Raw genomic sequence first — 22,395 nt, forward strand, 5'->3', positions numbered from 1 at the left:
CAAAACAAAACATAATTGTAACTCTACCGCCATTTCTGAATTCCCATCATCACATCCCTCTCCTCCCTTCATAGGTGACTTATTCAAAATAATTATCTGCAGACTTGTCCCCATTCCCTCTTATCCCAATGCTCTCTGCCCACTGCATTTAAGATTCTTTCTTCACTGCTTTAACAAATGGCTTTGAAAAAAGCGACTACTGATCTACTAGTTTCTAAATTCCATATTCTCTCTTTAATCCTCATTTTACTTGGCTTTAATTAAAGCTTGACTATTTTCTATCTGTTGAAAATTTCTAGGTTTCTGATCTCATGTTTCATTTCTGACTGCATCTCAAATTCCATTGTTGAACACCCCCATTTTCACTGCACCCTTTCCTGAGCTCTAGCTCTACCAGTGTTCATAGTTTCAACCTCCACTTAAATGACTCCTAGGTTAATTGCCTGCTAAACAGCTGTACCGATACACCCCTCTATCACCTCCAGGTCTACATGTTATAAACTCTCCCTTATCTCTGTGAATGGATTTTCTCTGTAACCAGGCTCTCAAACCAGAAACCTGTACACTAGAGCCCTTCCCATTTCTTTCAATTAGCCACTAAGTTCTGAAGCATCTACCTGCTTTAACACTTCTCAAAGCCTTCTTTTCTCTCCCCATTGTGCCAGGCTCTTATTATCTTTAATAAGACCATAGCAGTAGATTCCTAGAGAGCTGCCGCCAACCTCCAAAGCACTTTTTTTGTGAATTATGAAGAAAAAAACCCCTTCCTCAATTACACAAGTTTAAAACTTATTATTGTATAACCTGTACAGTATAGATGCTGGGGAAAGTGCAATTGTTGATGCCTGGCTGCCTCCTCCAGCCAGTGTTAGGTGACTCCTGACAGCCCTCATGTCCAGAGGAGTGCAGTGAGCACTAGTGCTGGGATTTGCATAGTAAATTGTAGCTTAAGAGAGTTCCATAAATTGAGCTTCTTCATACAACATGGGCTAGAAAATATGGCAATGTCCTGCTGTGAGGGTCATGTTTTGGACAGTAGGCTAAGGCCCTCCCAGGGATCTTTTCAAAACCTGGTGTGGAGCAGTCCCACTGCATGCGCACAAACCAATGGACCTACTGTTGTACTGCTTGTCACTCAGCTTCCTAGCACTAGAGCAAAGTCTGGGCAGCACGCTCACTCTGCTTGCCCACCCTCTTCCTGCTAGGTGAGATGAGCTTGTGTAACTTTCAGAGTTAAGTGAGAGAAGTGACTGGGACTCCCGACAGGGTACAGTTGTTTGCCCCTGTGTGTGTGGTATAGTGTGCCTGTATGCTCTTCTGCTTTTGTGGATAATTGTGGATTGGTGGGGTGTTATGAAGGAGGGGGATCTCCTGGCTGCTTCTCTACTCAATCAGGATGCCTGAAAGCCATACCACCTGTGTGTTCTCAGATAAGTTAGCAAATGTTAACAATCTGAATAGTGTCCCCTTGATGAAAATGCTCTGTCTAATGCATGATCTTAACCGCAGCTCAGAGCGGCCTATCTCCTGTCAATCTATATCTACTTTTCTCTAGGTTGGAGAATTGACTTCTTCATTCTCCTTGATCTTATCCCTGGCTAGCTCTCAGGTCTTACTGTTCACTATGCTCATCAATTTTGTCCCACTTCGGCCTTCAAACCTATGCTTCAGCCGTATTGAACTCTGTTCACATTAGTGGACACCAGGATGTTGCTCATATTATTCCCTTGGCTGAAAATGCCCTTCTATACCCATTTATCTGTAAACGCCCACTTATTAAAGACTCAGTAGTCACTACCAGGAAAGAACAAAAATTCTTTCCTATCTTCCTTCCACTGTGGAATTGTTTACTTCCTGTTTTCTATTCCTGTTGTAGTTAGTTCAAGAAATATTTGCTATTGCTGTTACTATTATAACTGATAAATGTTTCCTTTTCTGCTCATTGGAAATAAAGGAAATGGCACAGCATTCAGGATTTTTAAGATCTGAAGGAAAAAAAACCAAAACTCAACATGAAAAAAACAAAACAGGAATAGTCCAGTGTTCAACAGTTTTGACATTTCTCCCTTCTCTTGTTAGCAGTGCCCTTTAAAACCCAGCTTCCCACATGCTCTGCTTCTTTTGCATGGAGCAAGTGATGGGCTGTTTGCTTGAGACGCACACGTCCTCTGGGGTTTATTTTGTTTATTTATTTAGGTGTGAACCTCAGCAATGACGGCAGCAGTCATTGGAATGCTCAGTGTTAACCCAGGGCCTCTCTGGGAGATCTGCCACAGGGCACCAGAAAGGCCAAAAACAATAATGTTTTAAAAAGTTGATACTGTAGGAGAATTTTTAAAAATTTTCATATCAATTTCTGGTCTCTCTTTGATCTTTATGTGCAATTCCCTTTGAAGCAAAATTGCCATGGAAGGCAAAAGACACTGCAATCATTATCACTAATAATAAAGAAGCAGAAATTGCTCCATAGAATAATTGTTTTATGTGCCTAATAAAAGGGAATAGTTAATTAAAAGAAGGTCATCAGCTCAGTCTTACCATTATGAAAAAATGCAGGTATCTCTTGACTATGAAGTTTGACTTCTCAAAGGGTAAAGATAACTTCATAGTTTATGGAAAGCTTAATTCTCTCTTGGGAAAATGCACTTAGTCAAAGATGACTTCAAATGAAACCTCAAATTATACTTGAAGTAATAGTATCTATCAGTCTGCCTGCTTCACAAGTAGAGGCTCTGTTTTATTCATCTCTGTGTATTCAGGGCCTGGCATAGTGTCTTCAATCAGAAAGATATTCCACAAATGTTTCTTGAAGACACACCAATTATGTTTGCAAATGACTCTTTGTTATTTTATTTGTGGCCTAGATAATGGGAATTCTGATAGTGGATTGTTTTATTTCATTACCTACCTAATCATCCAAGTGCTCTTACCCTATTATGTTATTTGATGATAAGACTGCCAATAGGTAGAACTATAGGAATTACTTTGTATATCTCTAGTAGAAAATTCTGCCTTTGTATTAGGAAGTTGAAGCTCTGATGGGTGCCTAATAAGCCAAGAGAGATGCATCCCCAAGTTGACCTACATTTACTTGTTTTAGGTCAGGAGAATACAAACTTAGACACATGCACATTATCCTAATTCAGAGCTTCAGAGATGCATTCATTCATCAAATATTTATTGAATACCTGCTATGCGTGTGCTAGGCCGTGAGCTAGTACCCAATTGTAAACAAATGAATATGATCTCTGCTGTCAACATTTCAAATGCTTAGATATTTTTATGTAGACAGTGATGGAAAATTACTCCTCTCTTTTTCTACCAACTATCTCTATCATTTGTGAAAATCTCAAAAAAGAAGTATATTGTAGATTTCCTTTAACATGGGAATTGTAATGAAGCGCTGGACTCAAAAAACAAGCCATTACAAATTACATATGTTATATATATTTAGAAATTAGATACACAGATCTTAAAAACAAGTTAACTGACAAAAATATGTAAAATATTTTTCCTTTAGTTCTCTGACAGAGCATCTTTAAGTAACATTTAATGTAGTCTTAGAGAATTACAAATTAAAAATCAATTCGAGTAATGTTTAACTACATTGTCTTAATATTTTCTTACTTGCCTTTTCCTTAAAGCAGAATCTATAATGATTAAGACTGTAGGGCTAAGCATAATTTTAAAACTCTTAGCCTTGTTTAAAATGAAGCCCTAAGAAGCTAAAAGATGGGGAAATTAAAATTTAACATTGAAAAATAGACAAACATGCTTAACTCAATGCCACTGTTTATCTCGGTGTCACAGCTCATTGGATTGTGGGAAAGGGCACCAATTACATCTTTTCAGGTTCTTTTTATTATAAATCAGCCAGCAGCACATTCCCTAGGTAAACAGGCTCCCTACTGCACCCACATTCATATGCAGCCAGGGGATTGCAGCTCTGCAGTCAAAGTTCTTCATTCTGCGATGATGAGTGATGTGTCAACTACAAACAAGCACGTGTAGCCCTCTCCGCAGGCTACCTGCTCACCAATGTTTTATTAATCCATGCCTTCTACAATCTCAGAGGTTTGCTGTGAATATAACCCCTGGCATATGTGGGCAGGACGCATCTCTATACTCTACATATGCTAATGTGTATTTTCCTTAGTCTCTTGACTTTGCACAGGGACTTATTGTCGGGAGTAAAATCCAATTTGACTCAATGAATAAGCAGTTCATCCAGGGGAGATATAATGCCAGAAACTGGGCTCACTCTTCCCTACAAATAAACCCTTAAGTTGTGGAAGGGCTTCTGAGCCTGTGCTCAAAGCCTACACACCCAACTGATCTGAAGAAAAGTTAGGGTTAGTGCTAACATATTCAATTTGACTATAAATTTGATTATACATTCTTCAGCTGCCAGAATTATAGGCAACAAAAGACATGTCCCTTGTTCTTGGACTGCCATTTTCAGTTGGGTGAACAGAGGCTGGAGCTATGCTGGCATTATTAATAGCAGGATGTATCATTGCACAATTCTAATACCTTTGCTCTTGCTAGGGAACAAAGGTAATTTTTTCCCCAGAAGTCCTTAGTAAATTCTTATGAGTAACTGACTGTTTCAAACTCAATCATTTTTTATCAGGTCTAGCTTACAATTTCTACCCTTTTGTAGGCTTCTGCACTATTCTAGCTATAATGGGTTTCTTCATTTGCTGAATTGCCATGTGGTTAGTTTTATGTTTATCAGGATGATCATATTTTGTTTTATACTTATTTGCATAGTTTTTAAAAGTTGAAACTCAATAATTAACAAAATGGTTCTTTCCTCCCCATTAGATTATCCACTAATGGATATCAAGGACAATGCCTTAGACACCATTGTTTTCCACATCACCTCATGTGTAGTTATCAAATGTTGGTTAAGTGATAAATTCTAAGTAGTATGATGGTTTTTTAGACTGGTCAGGAGATTGGAAAAATAATTTGGAAATTTTGTTCAAACAATGAAGCCATTAAAAAAATGTTATTGTAGGTCAAGATTCAACTTTGACACTAGAGAAATTCAGCCCAAATACCTCTGATCTTTCCTTTGACTTTGAATTGATGATTTTAAAGAAAAAAATATAAAGTAAAACTGGAAAAGTTGAGAGCACTTGGAGGAATTAGAAAGATTAAGACACACATTACGGATCCAATAGAGATGAGGAGGAATGGAAATCTCCACACCAAATAGTTCTTTGAAAGCATGAATAACCAAGCAGAGGAGTGGAGGCCACGCCTCTGTGTTAAGATTTGAAGTCAAGGAGGAAAGTTCTGCATTCTCTCAAATTTTTCTAGTTTGAAATCCTACATGTATATTAAACTCCAAACAACCAAAAAATTAGTTCCAGTTTTGGGAATGAATTGATCAGATCCTTTCTGATGAGCCTATTTTATTCATAGAGCAGATGAAAGAAGTCCAAAAACCCTAGGTAATTACACTGAAGAGGGGACACTATCAATTTGCATGATGAAGCCAGAAAGGGATGATGATGAAGCCAAAAGGAAAAATGACCAATTCACTCTTTTGCCTTGGACAACACCCTCCCCCCAACCCCCCCTCCCTACCACACACACAGCCACATCTCCCATTTCCTTTATTTTCTAAATTTAGAAGAAAGTGTTTTTATGAGGTAGGCAAACAGATGTACAATTGTGCTAAACTTTGGTCCTTAGGGTAATTGCTAGTAATTTACTTTTAATCAGTAATATTAACTTGGTCACTGCCCTTGAAAGCAAATCGTTATTTTTCGAAATGCCAGCGTGCACAGTATTTTCTTGTGTGTGTGTGTGTGTGTGTGTGTGTGTGTGTGCGCGCGTGCACGCTGTGTGTTGCCATCTCAGCTGTTTTTTTTCATCCTCAAGTTTCCTAACCTCATTACAAAGCCTTGGAATTGGAGCCTCCCCAAACTCCCTGCAGCCTACCTTTGTCCTTTTCCTCTTACAAGCTGCCAAGTCTAATAGAAGTTACAGGTTTGTCAGCATGAACAGAGAGTACAGAAACTGGGTTTGTCAAAAGCTCTCTCTAGCGCTAGACAAAATGGTAATGGGAAGAAATGGAGGAATACTGTTCATAGGAGAACGTTTTTACCTGTTGGCAATATGATCCATTAAGGGCTATTATTAATAATGTCCTCTGCGTATGCAGCCCTTTCTCCTGAATAATGTCAAACTGTTTTTGCACAATGAATTAACTCTTACTGCTTCCTGGTGAGAAATTACATTGCATATTGTTGAAGAAAGAGAGAAAACCACTAATTGTTCAAGGTAGTAATGCAAATTAATTTGTTACCCATTTAGGGGTGAATGAATTTTTAAATAGGCTAAAACATTGAAGAAAGAAGAAACATTTTCAATCATGAAGTTTTAGGTAACTCAGTGTACAGGTAATGAAGTATCATGGCCTAATTGATATTCTTCAAGCTCTAGCACTTATGAACTCAACTCGAATAGAAACAACTTGCATATATCAGGCCCTGTGGAACTGTGGGCTTAAAATAATTGCCACCAAACAGGCAAGTAAATGCCATTGATATCTCCAGCTCTTCTAGTCTCTGACATGACTTTAAAACATGCTTTTAGTTCTGTTTTGTTAAAATTGGGGGGTATGCTTTAGTTGGCTAGTATGAGCTCTCAAGAGCCACTTATACATATTTCTTCCCTAGTCTGTTTAGTGAAGTCACATTGATAACTTCAAATTGACAGTGGGAGTATTGATAGTGCAGAAATCAGCAAACATTGATAACCAGTCCCCTCTCAAGTCCTGAAGGTCTGGTTGTTAAATATTGAGCAGCATACCTCTGTGGTAAATTTAACAATGTGGTCTTAAAATCCATTCCCAGAGATTCACATTGGAAGAGCATGGAAAGCTCTATGGCATGATGCTTTAGGTCAGTGTTTTCTATTTGCAGATCACAAGCTATTCATGTGTCATGAAATACATTAGTGGATTGTAATGTGCAACGTATAAGGAAATAGAAGTTAAAATATAGTAGAAAATATCAAAACACTGATCTAAGGCATGTAGTAAGGGTGAATATCATTTTCTAAAACATTTTGGGGAGTTTATGTGTATAAGTGTATGTTTTTGATTACAAAGTAAAATAATTTCTTTTGAATCCTGGTAATAAAAAGTTTGAATGTCACTGTTTCACAAAGTGGGCTCTGGGGTCAAAAAATATGTTTGAGGTTTGACGGTCTGATCGATGCTTCTCTGTCTCTGGATCTGTTTTTGTTCATCAGTTTATGTTGTTCATTATATTCCATAAATGAGTGAGATCATGTTATATTTATCTTTCTCTTATATTTATCTTATATTTATTTTGCCTTATTTTGCTTAGCATAATGCTCTCCAGTTCCATCCATGCTGTTGCAAATGGTAAGAATTTCTTCTTTTTTGCAGCAGCATAGTATTCCATTGTGTAGATGTACCACAGTTTTTTAATCCGCTCATCTGCTGATGGGCACTTAGGCTGTTTCAAACCTCACCTCAGAGGGAAGGTAGGGGAAGGCAGGGGTAAGGGGGAGAGATCAACCAAAGGATTTATATGTATGCTTATAAGCCTATAAATAAATAAATAAAAATGTTTGAATCTACTTCATGACCTTGGCATATGGTCACCTCTCTGCCACATTTTATGCATGTGTAAAATAAAGACAATATTACTTGTCTCCTGGATTTGTTTTTAGGATTAAATAAAATCATTAATATAGGGCCTAACCGGTTTGGCTCAGTGGATAGAGCGTCAGCCTGCGGACTGAAGGGTCCCAGGTTTGATTCCGGCCAAAGGCATGTACCTTGGTTGATGGCACATCCCCAGTGGGGAGTGTGCAGGAGGCAGCTGAATTGATGTTTCTCTCTCATCAATGTTTCTAACTCTCTATCCCTCTCCCTTCCTCTCTGTAAAAAATCAATAAAATATATTTTAAAAATCATTAATATAGAACATTAGCTCAAATCTATTAGCTACTAATAGAATTCTTGACAATGAGGATAATTTGTCAATGGCTCCAGTGACATTGAGGAATATTCTGGACTCTCCATATACCCACCTATAGTCCAAAGCCACTGTTGTTCCTACCTAGTCTTTATTCCTCATTTGGTGAACAGAACCTCTCCCTGCTAATCCTCCAGCATCCTACCTTTGTCCTGTCTGATTCTTAGGAGCTATGCCATCTTGGGGATTTGTTTGCTGTTTGAATGATGCAAGGTGTGACCCACCTGGATGTCCAGTAAATTCTGCTATTGATGGGTACTAAAGGCCATAAAATGCCAAGAGAAGATGGAAAGTGATCACTCAAGAAAAAGATGCAAGGTGCTCACAGCAAACTGATTTATTCTGTTTCTCCAGAAAAACATTCCCTTGATCCTCTCCTGTCATACAGAGTTTATTGGGAGGGGGTTGGGCTCCTCTTGTTCTGAGTTTGTCTGGACTAGAACATGAACTGACTCCTCTGCTAAGAGCAGAATATTTTCGAAGACACTGCCAGCCAATGGTCTTAATTTTTATTATCCCAAGACATCAGGGGCCTCAGCTACAGGGGTTTGGGCCCTTGTGGCTGTGACAAGTATTAGTCTTTAAATTCCATGGCAACTACTGTACCAACAAGTCTGGTTTGCTGTGTTTCAGGGAGAATCAATCTCTCTGTGCACATCCATGTGTGGGAAGCGCCTAACAAAAGCCTATAACTTGAGGCATAGATTTTCAAAGAGCAGGACTCACATGTCTCTTGTATAGCTTGAACCTTTAAACTGGTTCTGAGTTTATGTTTTTACAAAACCCTCATATAACACAGCCTCAAGGTATCTTTTCCTTTCTTTATGTTATACCCAAGTTATCAGCATGAAATTATGTCATACAAAGGCCCATTTCCCCAGGCAACAAAGGAGACCAGTGACACAAAAGAGTGCATATTGTATGAAGCTACTTATGTAAAAGCCAAAACCAAGCCAAAACCAACCAAAGCCATCCATGGTGCTGGAAGTGGGGACGAATCTGCTTATGTAAAAGCCAAAACCAAGCCAAAGCCATCCATGGTGCTGGAAGTGGGGACGAATCTCCCTCGCGGGGGATGTGGGAAGTTAGGACTGGAAGGGTCATGAGAGTGCTTTGTGAGTGCTGATGATGGTCTGCTTATTGATCTGGATTCTTGGTTTATGAGGGAATTTCAGTTTAGAAAATTCATCAAGCTGCATAATTATGTATATTACACATCAATGATGATTTAAAATGAAAAAGCCAGGCTATAGTGAAACAGGATGGCTAGCTAGCGCAGCTGTGTCTTTTAAAAAAATGTTTTTCTAGCCCTAGCCAGTTTGAGTCAGTGGACAGAGTGTTGGCATTCAGACTGAAGGGTCATAGGTTCCATTCCTGTCAAGGGCATGCATTTGGGTTGCTTGCTTGATCCCCATCCCTGGTTGGGGTGCATGTGGGAGGCAACCAATTGATGTATCTCTCTCACATTGATGTTTCTCTCTCTGTCTCTCCCTCCCACTCTCTATAAATATCAATGGAAAAATATCCTCAGGTGAGGATAAACAACAATAATAAAAAAATGGTTTTCTATGAGAAACTGGCCACAGGGGTATTGACATAAACTTACAACTGTGGGCTTGTTGAGGACACTAACCCTGATGAGGTGAGTAACATCAGGAGCCTTGCCTCATTGCGCATGAGTGTTGGCCGTGCAGGGCCTTCTTCTCATTAAAATGGGAAGCCAGCCACTTTGTTTGCCTTCCCGTGTCTGAGCAGAAACCAGGAGTCTGAGCACAAATGACAAATACGCCAGTTGCAGTAGGTCTGACAATCATGCCTGTGAGCTAGCAGCTTAGGCTGGGTGGGAATAGAAAGGTGAGAAGCCAGCCCCAGCCGGAATGCCTGAGCTTCAGGCTCACTCTGAAGCTACTTTCACAGTGCGTTCTGAAAAGTGAGTGGGATCCATCTCTGGCTTTATTATGTTCCAGCATCCAAGAAATTCTTTTCCATGATTTTTAGAAAATCACTAGAGTATCTACTATGTGCCAGGCCCTCTGACAGTTGCAAGGATATAAGGATGAGTGGGACCACATCCCTTGCTATATACTAGTGATGGCAAAGCTATGACACGCGTGTCAGAGGTGACACATGAGCTCATTTTTTTGGTTGATTTTTCTTTGTTAAATGGCATTTAAATATATAAAATAAATATCAAAAATATAAATCTTTGCTTTACTATGGTTGCAAAGATCAAAATATTTCTATATGTGACACGGCACCAGAGTTAAGTTAGGATTTTTCAAAATGCTGACACGCCGAGCTCAAAAGGTTCGCCATCACTGCAAAGGGTTTCTTGGGACTATGTTAACCATCAAAATGTATCCTGGCGGAGCGCTCCAGTGTGACAAACCTGATGAAAACCAAAGGCTCCTCTCTCATTGTCGTGATGGTTTGCTTCTACCGCACAGGTTGGGATAGGTCACCATTTCAGGGTCGGATGGGCAAACCAGCAGGCAGAGTTGCAAGGGCTACAGATGCTACTGCTATTCCCAGATGTGGTTAATCTTTGAGCACCACCGTCCTGCCCTCTGGGATGCCTGGTGCCATTTTAGATAACTGAGAAACAGGTGCCCACAGAGGTTAACTCATGGGTCCAAAGGTCAGTGGGCAGCAGTCCTGAGAATATGTCCCAGGCATCTGCTTTAATTACCTTCCTTATGCTCCATCGTTCTGGTTACAGTGGACTCTCTTATTTAAAAGGCTCACAAACCATTGTATAGAAAGTTGATTTTAACTATACTGCCTATCTCAGTCTTCTAGGCACACATTTTTCCCCTCTCTACTCAAGTTTTTGTCACATCTTGGTTGTTGTTTTGATTATATTTGGCTTTCTTTGCTCTGCTGCTATTGTTAAATAACATCAATGTCCTATTCATCTTTGTTTCTGATGCTTCAGCCTTCTGCTTGGACTTCACATGCCTTTCTTCTCTTCGCTTATTCTATTCAAGATATTTCTCTAAACCTGTGATCACTTGAACAGATTCAACTATCTCCTGTCACTGTAAATTTAGTCTTAGCATCACCAGTTTCAATCATTCTACCCATTGACTTCTTTTCTCTGCTCTTTTATAGCTCATTTTCTTTAGCTTCTAGGAAACACAAAAATAACATCTTATGCTTTTTACTTTCATTCTTAACTCAGCATATTTTTATTTCTAAGTCTGAACAAATTTATCCAGTTGATTAGCTGGTGAGACTAGTGAGGTCTACATTAATTTGGATTGTCCAAGGTATATTATTCTAGATGAAACTTGTGTTACCTGTTGGTCATAGTCTGTATTGCAAAAGCATGTGGTTGGTGAGAAAGTAAACTGTGGTACACATACCTGACAAGCTTTGAACAAACCAGTTATCATAGCTAAATTGTGAGTTTCCAGCAGATCTGTGCAGATTAATACGATCCTTCCTTGTGGTGGATACTGTGTTGCTGGGGACCACATAGCTGCTATGCAAAAAATATTAGTTAACCAAATAAATGTTTTCATAGTAACATAGCTACTATGCAAAAAATATTAGTTAACCAAATAAATGTTTTCTCCTTTGTTTCACTTTGCATTAAATCCTAGTTATCTTTTTCACTAAATCCTTGTTTCCTGAATGAAAAAAAAAATGAACGTTTTTTAACTCACATGCAATTGATCTACAGGTGCTCACTTAACTCCTCCCAAGATTTCTGTTGTAAATTGATGAGTAAAACTGGCTTAGTACTACTTGCCCGGACTCCTCAGTTACTGAATACTGTAACAGATCTGTCTGATTCCCGATTCTTTGACCTTTCTTTTATTAGCCCCTGCCTTTGGGAGTTGTGTCAGAACAACCCAGAGGACTCTGAAAGGCAGAGAAGCAGAGCATAACATGCAGGTCACCTTCAGTGGCTTGTCTTCCTGATGCTTCACTTTCCTTGAACACATTTGGGTTACCTTCACTTAAATCCCTATAGTGTTACTGCCTCAAAAATATATTGTCTCATCTATGCATGTTCCAGTTTAGTTTCCGAAGACCTTTTCCTCTAGGCTGTGGCACTTGGAAGTGATTCTAAGTAGGGAGGGGGCCTTTGAACATGAATTTGTTTCCACACCTGGCATCCATTAGCCTTCTCATCAGGGCCATCTTTGGAACCAACTCCATCCACTGTCCAGATGTTTCTTTAACTGTGGCTTAGCACAAGGCATTTACACCTTGCTGTGTAGCATGCATGTGGAGTAATAACCTTGGGGAATTTCAAAAGCCCTGAACTGCAACTCCGGTGAAATTGTAGGCAAAATTACCCCAGTGGTGTGGATGCAGAACTAGCCAAGCATCCCCCTCCATAGCCTACCAGTGACCCATTTCACAATGGGAGAGCTGCCACTTTAGAGGATCTGTGGTGGGACACACAGATGTTACCCAAAGGATGGCGTTTCACATGACACCCAGAGGAAAACTGAATAACAATAGGAAGGCAGATTTTGTTTATGAACACTCTTTCTTCATTAGGGAGAAAAACTTGTAGTGGTAGTAAGAATTAGAAAATGAGCTCTGATTTTTATGTGTGTGAGAAATATCACCTTATATTTTAGTTAAAGCTGCACAAAAAATGAGCATATGGATTTTCTTAAATATTACTGATGTTGCATGGACTTTACATGAACTTCCTTGCTAGGACATTAGCATCTGAGTGTGTTAAAAGATGTATGTGTGTTGATTGAAACAAATCCTTAAACATTTGCCCTCTAATATTCTTCTGCAATGTATTATTAGAGCTGTACAGGTGAGGTTGTGTTGCTTTATGACAACCAATGAACAATAGAACGGGGACCTAATTCTATGAAAATTTTCACCGTATACCTCTTAATGGACTTGTTCCACTGTCCCTTTCTCCAAACAGTCGCTATCCTCTGCATCACCATTAAATGTGTTCTTGTTTTAAAGATCTGAATATTTATAGATTATAAAATGCTTTAGTAAGAAAGCCTTAGATATCATGCAGCCTGATCCTTGATGCTCTCAATTCATATGAAGCATCAAGAGTCTTATGGGGTAAGACAGTCCCTATATGAAGGTCTTGCTTTAAAACATAGTTATGGGCTCTTGCCTTGAATGAAATCTCATTTGCAAGTGGTGCATATTAGGGAACATCTGTGGATGTAACACATTGTGCTCGGTTCTTCAAATATGTTTTTCTCCTGTTACTTTCCCCCAAATAATTTGGAATTCCTGCTGACATTTTTCTTCCATTAGACAATCTTGTCCCTTCCCAAGGGGACAATTAGTAAAAGAGTCAGGGATACTGGTGTGGGTGAGCCACGGCAGAAAAAGGTATTCTGTTGTTTAATCACAGGGATTAATGGCAGCCAGCTGTAGGAAACATAAGTGTGTGTTGGCCACATGCTGCTGCTCTGAGAACAATGGTGAAAAAGTGAAAGGTTAAACCAAAAGCAAAAAGCAAAATAATAAGTGTATCCACAAGCTGTCTCTTGCCAGGTGAGGGAAGAGCGTTTCCCCGAGGAAGGCAGCTACTTCAGTCTACTGAGCTTTTGAAAGAGGAAAAGTTAACCAAAGGGAGGAGACAGGAGAAACAACAGTGGACCAAATACAAATGCTAAGTGTTTCCTCGCACAAACGCTAGCTCCAGGCTGTGCTGTTTAGTGGGGTGTGAAATCACAATTAACAGAGCAAGGGTTTTTGTAAGTGAGCTGAGGCTGCTTCAAATTACTTCCTGCTATTAGCTGCTTTTAGAACAGCCGCATTGAACAACTCTTTGTTTATTGGACTGTGATATGGTCTTGAAGAAATCATTAATAAACACAGTTGATTATAGTTACACTTACTGTGCTGGTATTTTAGGTCTTAACCATTCTAGGATGTTTCCAGTGTGGGATTGCAGAAGCAGGAAATGGGTAGAGTTGATGGCAACCAGAGCTGCTGATACAAAGGAAATCCAACAGAGTCCTCCTGCGTTTTTCATTCATTTATTTGTGTACTTCTGTTGAGAGCATACCTGGACGCTATTCAGTGTGGTTTAGGCTAAAACTCTTTGATACCTAATGGTGAGTGGGAGCTCAGAAAACACACCTAACCTGTAAGGAGAAAAGAGGCTTTGATGTATGTAGTAGATTAAATACCATAATTACCCATGCAAAAGCCCTTTTATGAAATAAAATGAACTTGTAGAAAATGTGGCCTAAAATATAAAAAATGAATCCATGTCAATTTTCTTCTCCTAAAATGGAAATGAAATCCTTTTTGGCCTCTGTGAGATATTACATGATCTGTTATCATTTCTGTTTTGTTACATATTAGTGAAGGTTTAGAAGCTGTAATAGAGAGCACCTTTTATGGGTAAAGCATTGTTTTGTTGAGTGTACTGAAACCAAGTTAAGCTGATGTGGCAACTAACTTTTCACCCCTTGGCTCAAGGGTACCCTGCTTAATTTTTGTTCCAGCTAATTAGATGAACACTTACATATGGAAGTGTTCATTGTAATAGAATTATGGACACTTACATATGGAAGTGAACTTGCAAACTGTCTCTTCCAACTCTGAGGACCTGGAGCAGTGAATGGCCTTGTCTACATTATTAAATCATTTGAAACCAGAGCCAGGACTAGAGTTAACTTTATGACTCTGAAGTCCTCTTGGAGTATGTTGTCTGCACTATAAGCTGTCAATGGTCTTTGCTATACTCCATCTGCAAAGCAATACAGAGTTGACATTAGAATCTGAAGCCGGTATGAGGCACATGGCTCATTTTAAATTTTGTCAGGCCAATGTTGCGTGATGTTTGCCAGTCCTATGGTTCAAAGAAGCTGATTCCAAATGGTCTGCTTTTCCTAAGAATCACTAAAAGTACCACTGGACCTCTGTCCAATATCCCTTTTGAGTAAAGTGACATAAGCTCTTTGAAACCAGCTTTCCTGATTTTGGCATTAGCAAATGCGTCAGGCTAGGAATTCATCCTGGCTTAGAAGTTGAAACAAAGGTGATGAAGGCCATGGCTGGATTCTGATGAGTTATATGGCCTTAGAAAATGTCTGAACTTTAGTTTTCTCGTCCTTAGAACAAAGGGGTTGAGCTGAATGATTTCCGAGGTACTCTCTAACTTGCACTTTTTTCCCCCTTCTAAGTTCAGTGTTGACAAATATTTTCGGAATTCTAGCAGTCTATTTAACTTAGTAACACTCTCTCTTCTCAAATCTCACAAAGATTTCTACTGGAGTTATTAAAAAAACCTATATATATATTATACATGGCTGACCCCCTACCTGTCATATATTTGGTTTGGTTTCCCAGGGACGGGGATACATTAGGCCCATCCTGCCATTCTTTTTCATTTGTCCACCCCCATCCCCCAAGGATGGAACATAAACTGAAGATTAGAGAGTTGGATGAGAAAAACATGCTCAAGATCTCAATACTATTGAAAGATATTTAATGTTTGCTGCCTACCCATAAGAAGCTTTTTATTTTTTATATCTGAAGAAGAGGAAGGGAGGAGGAAAAAGATAAAGAAAAATTCTTATTAAGAGCCTACTTTGTTTTAAGCGTGGGACTAGACCTATATGTACATTTCCAATTTGGTCTTCTCCATCATTCATTTACTTAAACGAATCTCAATCAGTGCCCTTACATGCCAGGCACTCACAATGCGGAGGTGAATGGGACAGACATAGTCTTTGTCCTCCATGAGCTCATTTCATCAGGTAGATATATAACATCAACTTTACACAAAAGAAGTTCTTGTGCTTTTGTAAAACTATAGCTTTCTTTTAGAAATTCTGAACATGTGGCCCTTCTTTTAAAAATTCCTCCTAAGCCATGAATATAAAAATAATTGGTTATGGATACACATTTTACTATAATGATGATATAGAATATTTTGTCCAAAATCTTCTCACTCAATAAGTCCAATTTCTTAGTCTTCTAAGTTCTTGGTAAGCAGCTCTGCAGGAAAGCACTCATGCCATGATGGACGAGAGAGGCCAGGTGACTTGTCCAAGGTCATAGAGTGAGGTGGCAGTAAGCCCTGGATGCAAGGTGTCTACAGATGTCTGGAAGTGGTTTCTGGTTGTTGTTTTTTTTCCACCTTCCTGATGGTTTAGTCAGATTTTCTGGTGTCCAAGTTTCCAGGTTCTAAACCAAGGCTTGCCTTCTCTAAGGAATGTATTGGGATGGCCAGTACTGAAACGAGATCTCTCTCTCTCTTTGGAGGGTGGTGTTCCAAAACGAGGCCTGCCTTCTCTAAGGAATGTACTGGGATGGCCAGTACTGAAACGAGATCTCTCTCTCTCTCTCTCTCTCTCTCTCTCTCTCTCCTTGGGCCAATGCCCCACTGACCCCAGCAGCATGCTGTGAATAATTAGATAAAGCATACCTCCCACTGCCCTTGGGGGCTTTGGGCACACCTGCCAAGTCAAATACAATTTATCTCAGTCAAGCATTGCCTGTCCCTCTGCTGTGGCCAAATGCCCAGAAATTTGCTGTTTGTTGAACAAAGCCAATTGGAGAAGAAAATGACCCAAATGTCAGCACTCGGAGAGTTGTGAGATCTAAGGGAAATTTCCATAAGGTAACATATGCAAATGAGAAAGTCTAGCTTTCCTTCTCCTCGTAAATCAGCCTTATCACACTGGCCATGAAATGCCAAGACAGCCAGTGTAACCAGATTTGGCCCCAGTGGTTGGCTAGGAGCCCAAGGGCCTGGGCATGAGGAATAAAGCAGAGCCCATTTCTGCTTCCGCTGGTCACTATTCCGCTCACTTCCAAGAGTGCTTTCCTTGCATCTCTATCCCTACCCTTGTTCTGGTCCCCGTGCTGGACTTCCTTTAAGTTCCTTAGGAGCATACTCAGCTCCTTATTTGTCTGTTCCTACACCAGAGTGTTGACACACATAGTAGACGTCTGACACTTACCTCTGGGATGGCAGAGCTCATCCACACCCTCACGTTGCAGATATGGGGACAGAGGTTGGAAGCTTCTGTGATGCCCTAGCCCAGTGGTCGGCAAACTCATTAGTCAACAGAGCCAAATATCAACAGTACAACGATTGAAATTTCTTTTGAGAGCCAAATTTTTTAAACTTAAACGATATAGGTAGGTACATTGTTATTAACTTAATTAGGGTACTCCTAAGGCTTAGGAAGAGCCACACTCAAGGGGCCAAAGAGCCACATGTGGCTCTCGAGCCGCAGTTTGCCGACCACGGCCTAGTGCAGTGGTTCTCAACCTTCCTAATGCCGCGACCCTTTAATACAGTTCCTCATGTTGTGGTGACCCCCAACCATAAAATTATTTTCGTTGCTACTTCATAACTGTAATTTTGCTACCGTTATGAATCCTAATGTGAATATCTGATATGCAGGATGTATTTTCATTGTTATAAATTGAACATAATTAAAGCCTAGTGATTAATCACAAAAACAATATGTAATTATATATGTGTTTTCCGATGGTCTTAGGTGACCCCTGTGAAAGGGTCGTTCGACCCCCAAAGGGGTCGTGACCCACAGGTTGAGAACTGCTGCCCTAGTGGAACCTAGTGGAAACCCATGGCAAGTGGTCTGTTGGGAAATCTTTGTGACTCCTGCTCCTGTGGGCACTATTTCCTTTTAGTGGGGAGTTCTTCAGGGTCTCCATTGTAGAGTAGAACCAACATAGCCTCTGCAATATTTTTCAGGGCCTTAGAGTATCTGGGAGAAACACCAATATTACACTGGAATGCTACAGAGGGCAAGAGTTTCTGGCACTGCACACCTGTTATTGTACTCCTTAAAGAAAAGCTTTACATTCTCTAACATGGTGCTTGGGGCAGACTCAGCCACAAACATCCTCCTGGCGGGGGGGTTCGGGGGGGAGGTGAGTTGTGCTGCTGGTAAAGCATAAGGGGCAGTGCCCATAACAGGGCTTGGGGGGCTTCTTGTAGTGGACTTACAGGGAGAAGAGCTAGATTGGGTCACTGATATTGCCAGTTGCTTTAGGATCTTTAACAACTCTTTGTGTCTCAGTTTTTTCATCTGTAAGATAATGCTAATAACACCTACCTCATAATGTTGTTTGTGAACTTAAATGAGATATGCTCATAGATGTGATGTGTAAATCATAAAAATCCTTACAGTGGAATATTTTATGTCTTAGCCAGCTTTAGCCAGCTCACTTTTTTTTTTAATTCTCACCCAAGGATATATTTCCATTGATTTTTAGGGAGAGGGAAAGATAGAGACAAACATCGATTGGTTGCCTCCTGCACAAGCCCCAACCAGGGCCCAGGCTGGGGAGGAGCCTGTAACCAAGGTACATGCCCTTGGCCAAACTGGCTAGGGCTGCCAGCTCACTCTTGAGTAATCTATATATATAAAAGGCTAATATGCTAAGTGTCTGACCATCCAACCAGTTGCTATGATGCACATTGACCACCTGGGGGCAGACGCTCAACGCAGGAGCTGCTGAGCTGCAGTGATGTGGCAGCGGAGGTTCTTGGATGACGCACCCTGAAACCAGAGAGGAGGGAGCCCAATTCCTCCTGGTGTCATGCGATTCTACCTTTGGCCATGGGTTATGTTGTTGCTGGGGCACTGTTAGCCCCAAATCTGGTTTACTGCACACTTGTGGTTCCTTTCCACACCCTGTACGACAGCAACTTTGCAGAGTTCCCTCTTGCACTTCGGGACCCCTCAGGGGATGTCGGAGAGCCAGTTTCAGCCCGATCCCCACATGCCAGGCCGAGGGACCCCGCTCACTCTGCAGAGGCTGGGGAGGGACCATGGGAGGTTGGCTCCAGGGTATGTCCAGCCCATCTCGCCCAGTCCTACCCCGCTGGCCACCTGCTAATTAATTTCCTTTCAATGTGCACAAATCCGTGCACCAGGTCACTAGTAACATATAAAAGTGGTTTGGTTCAGGCTTGAAATTAATTAGTCATTAGTATATATATGATGGATTTAGAGAAGGTGCTGAGCACTCCCTTGTAGCTTATAGAGATAATGGTCTTCAGCTTCTTACTAGGCCTGCAAGCCCATTGCTAGATTTGTTTCTCATACCCACAAGTTTCTTATCTATATATATATAAAAGCCTAAGAGACCATTATGGCAGAATGACCAGTCACTATGATGTGTGCTGACCACCAGGGGGAAGGCACTCAATGCAGGAGCTGCCCCCTGGTGGTTAGTGCACACCCACAGGGGGAGCGCTGCTCAGCCAGAAGCTGGGCTCACGGCTGGTGAGCGCAGCCACAACAGCATTCGGGAGCCTCTCCTGACTCCATGGCAGCACTACGGAGCGGCGGCAGCAGCAGGCGCAGCAGGCCAGGATGAGCGTGAGTGGCGTGGCGCCCAGCCCCGATTCAGGCTCCTCTCTGGCCACCTGCCGCTTGGCTCACTGCTACATCCCCTGAGGGGTCCCGAGCTGCGAGAGGGATGTCTGACTGCCAGTTTGGGCCTGATTCCAGTGCCGTTCTCTGTAGAAGGCAGTCAGTCTGAACAACTCAGTGACTCAGGGAAGCGCAGGGAACTCAGGTGAGCCTGCCTCTGTGCTTGACTCACCCACTCGATGGTGTTCGCAGGACAGACCGTGGTGACCCAGCCTGTGCACGTGCAGCAGCTGCTGAAGCTCAAACAGCAGGCTGTGCAGCAGCAGAAGGCCATCCAGCTACAAGCCAGCAGGCGGACATCCCCTGAGGGGTCCCGGACTGCGAGAGGGCACAGGCCGGGCTGAGGGACCAGCCCCAACCCCACCCTGCATGAATATCATGCACCGGGCCTCTAGTTATAATATAAATTCCACTGGCAAGAGTATATCATAAACTTTTTTTTTTTTTGCAATCAATAGAGGACATTTTTAGATGTCCAGTGTGAATAGTTGCTATAAATGTTCTAAAAACAAACATTGTTAACCTTCTAATTTGCCCTTGTCACCAGGCTGAGGTGGAGGCAGGGTTGCAGACTGAATCTCAGAATAAGCACAATATATGCAGCTTCAAGGGGAAATAAGCATGAGATGTGAACATTATTTTTGATAGAAAGATAAGACTAAAGGACCATAAAATCTCTACAAATTCTCTTCAAATGATTATAGTTTTCTATTGCTTTTTCAGAGAATATACTTTCCTGAGTCACTTAGGTGTGTCTCTGTGTATGGCGAGGGAGAGGAGATATTACAGGTGGTAGTATCATGGGGTGTAGCTCCCACCTTGCCAATTTCTGTCAGAAAGTTCTTATTCCTGCCCCAAAGCAGAGAACTTTATTTTAATCTTCCTGTGGTTTTCATTTTTCATGACCTGACATTAAAACATATGCAGAGAGGGGCTACGACATTATCTTTTTGCATAAAACATATAATGTTATATAATTTTCATTTTCAAAATGATGAGGGCATGGACCATGACATAGGGAGAAAAGTTCTTGCTTAGAATCATGGCTCTATGATTCCAAGCTATTTGACTTTGGGCAAGTTGTCTAACATTTCTGAGCTTTAGTCTCCTCATCTGTAAAGTGGAGAAAAAGATGTTAACCTCTTCTTATTCTTGTGATGTTTAAATAATACATTCAAAATGGCTGACATACAGGAGGTATCCCAAAGTGCTCCCGTTGTCCTTTTGTAGTTTGGAGCTGGAGAAATGGTGAGAGGTCACAGAGGAGAAATAAAACTCAGTTCTTTAGACCTATAAACCACTTTCCCTAAAAGCTCACCTAACTCACAGAGTATATCTCTTACTGCGGTGGAATTCAGTAAGAATCCTTTGCTCAAAGAAATCTTTGCTCAAAACTGCTCAGTGGCTCAATGTCCTATTTAAGCATGTCTTAAACTCTTTTGCTGGTTTCTCAAGTTTTTTATAGTGTTATAAACTACTTATGCAGCCTAATTTCTTGCTATCCTCCCCTACATCTATTTTTTTTCATTGGTATGGCAGACTGTATTTTCCAAAAAAAATGTCTGGTCCCCATACTCTTCCAGAACCTCTCTCCTGAACAGCTGGGGCCTATTTTCCCTCTGCCTTGAACCAGGGCAGGACTTTGTGACCCCTTGTGAATAAAATGAAGGGCAAGTGCCAGCTGCTGTGTGACGTGGTGACTAGGTTGTGAAAAGTGATTGGGCTGCCTGCTCCTGCTACTTTCTCTTTCTAGGGATGCTCACCTTTGGAGCTCAGATACCTGGCTATGAAGGAGCTGAGCAACCACGTGGAGAGGCTTGTGTGAGAGTCCAGCTGGAAGCACTTTAGCTGAGGACCCAGCAGACATCCAGGATCAACACCAGACATTGGTGAGCAAGTCTTCAGGGGGTTCCAGCCCCCAATCTCAAGCTGCCCAGATATGGTGAGTGAGTGGAGGAGAAATGAGTTGTTTCCACCAAGCTCTGCCTAAGTTGTAGCTTTGTGAGAAAAATGAATGTTATGATTTCAACTATTAAATTTTGGGGTGGTTTGTTATAAAACAATGGATAATCGAAACAAGTTGGGAGTACTGCTTCTCCTTTTCATACACAGGTTTTTGGAGGATAAAAGGACAGTTCTCTATTTTTTACTTGGAGGACAAATCCATGCTGGACACACCACAAATACCACAACAATGGCCTTTAGTGATCATCTAATCCAGTAAGTTACAAACAATTTCAGAGCCAATTTTTTTTGTTTTGTTTGTTTAAAGAGATGTCCTGGGCGCTATCTTCTTGTGATTCTGATGAAAAAGATCTGGGGTGGTGCCCAGAAATATAGCTAAAAGCCTTCTGATAAGTACCTAGATCTGGAAACCACAGATATAATTTACTCTTCTAACCTCAAAGATGCAGAAATAGGCCCAGAGGCAGGATTTAACTTGTCTTAGGTAGCAAAGCGTTTAATGAGTGGAGCTGCAGGTGGAACTCAGCACTTCCATCCCCCACACTGGCTTATCTTTGAAAACACCTTTCTTCATAGATAACGCACATAGTTGGTTAGAGATATAAACTTATAAACTTACATCCTGCACCATCTGTTCATCACAGCATGTCTACAGTGCATCTATCTCTGCCCCATAACACACAGTATTTTTTTTTTCAAGTGGATGAGATGTTTCCATGCTCTCACAGAGTCTGGGGTAGAAAGGCCCAGGAACACACTGCAGGAGGGGGAAACGGTGGGCTAGACATGACTGTTTTCTCTTTGCCTGACTGCCAAGGTCAGTCCCCACACACATCTATGTTTCGTCCTTCATCTGCTTGCAAAGGTTGAATTAGACATGACTGTGAAGGTTGATCTCTACATCCCCAGCTGACATGCTCACAATGTGCTCAAGACTAGAGCGCCACAGGGAAAAATGGATGAGGTGAAACCATTTCCATCACGCTGGGAGGAAGATGACAGATCAATCAAGGCAGGTC

General features: G+C 41.1%; 1 protein-coding gene across 2 annotated transcripts in view; it reads right to left on the bottom strand.

Moving 5' to 3' along the window:
* The window catches only part of GRM3 (glutamate receptor, metabotropic 3), a 200,801-nt gene that overhangs the window by 89,682 nt on the left and 88,724 nt on the right, over window positions 1-22,395 (bottom strand). The gene's annotated exons all lie outside the window — the stretch shown is intronic.

The sequence above is a fragment of the Myotis brandtii genome, unplaced genomic scaffold (genome assembly GCF_000412655.1).
Source record: "Myotis brandtii unplaced genomic scaffold, ASM41265v1 scaffold1332, whole genome shotgun sequence".
In the NCBI taxonomy this organism is placed as follows: Eukaryota; Metazoa; Chordata; class Mammalia; order Chiroptera; family Vespertilionidae; genus Myotis; species Myotis brandtii.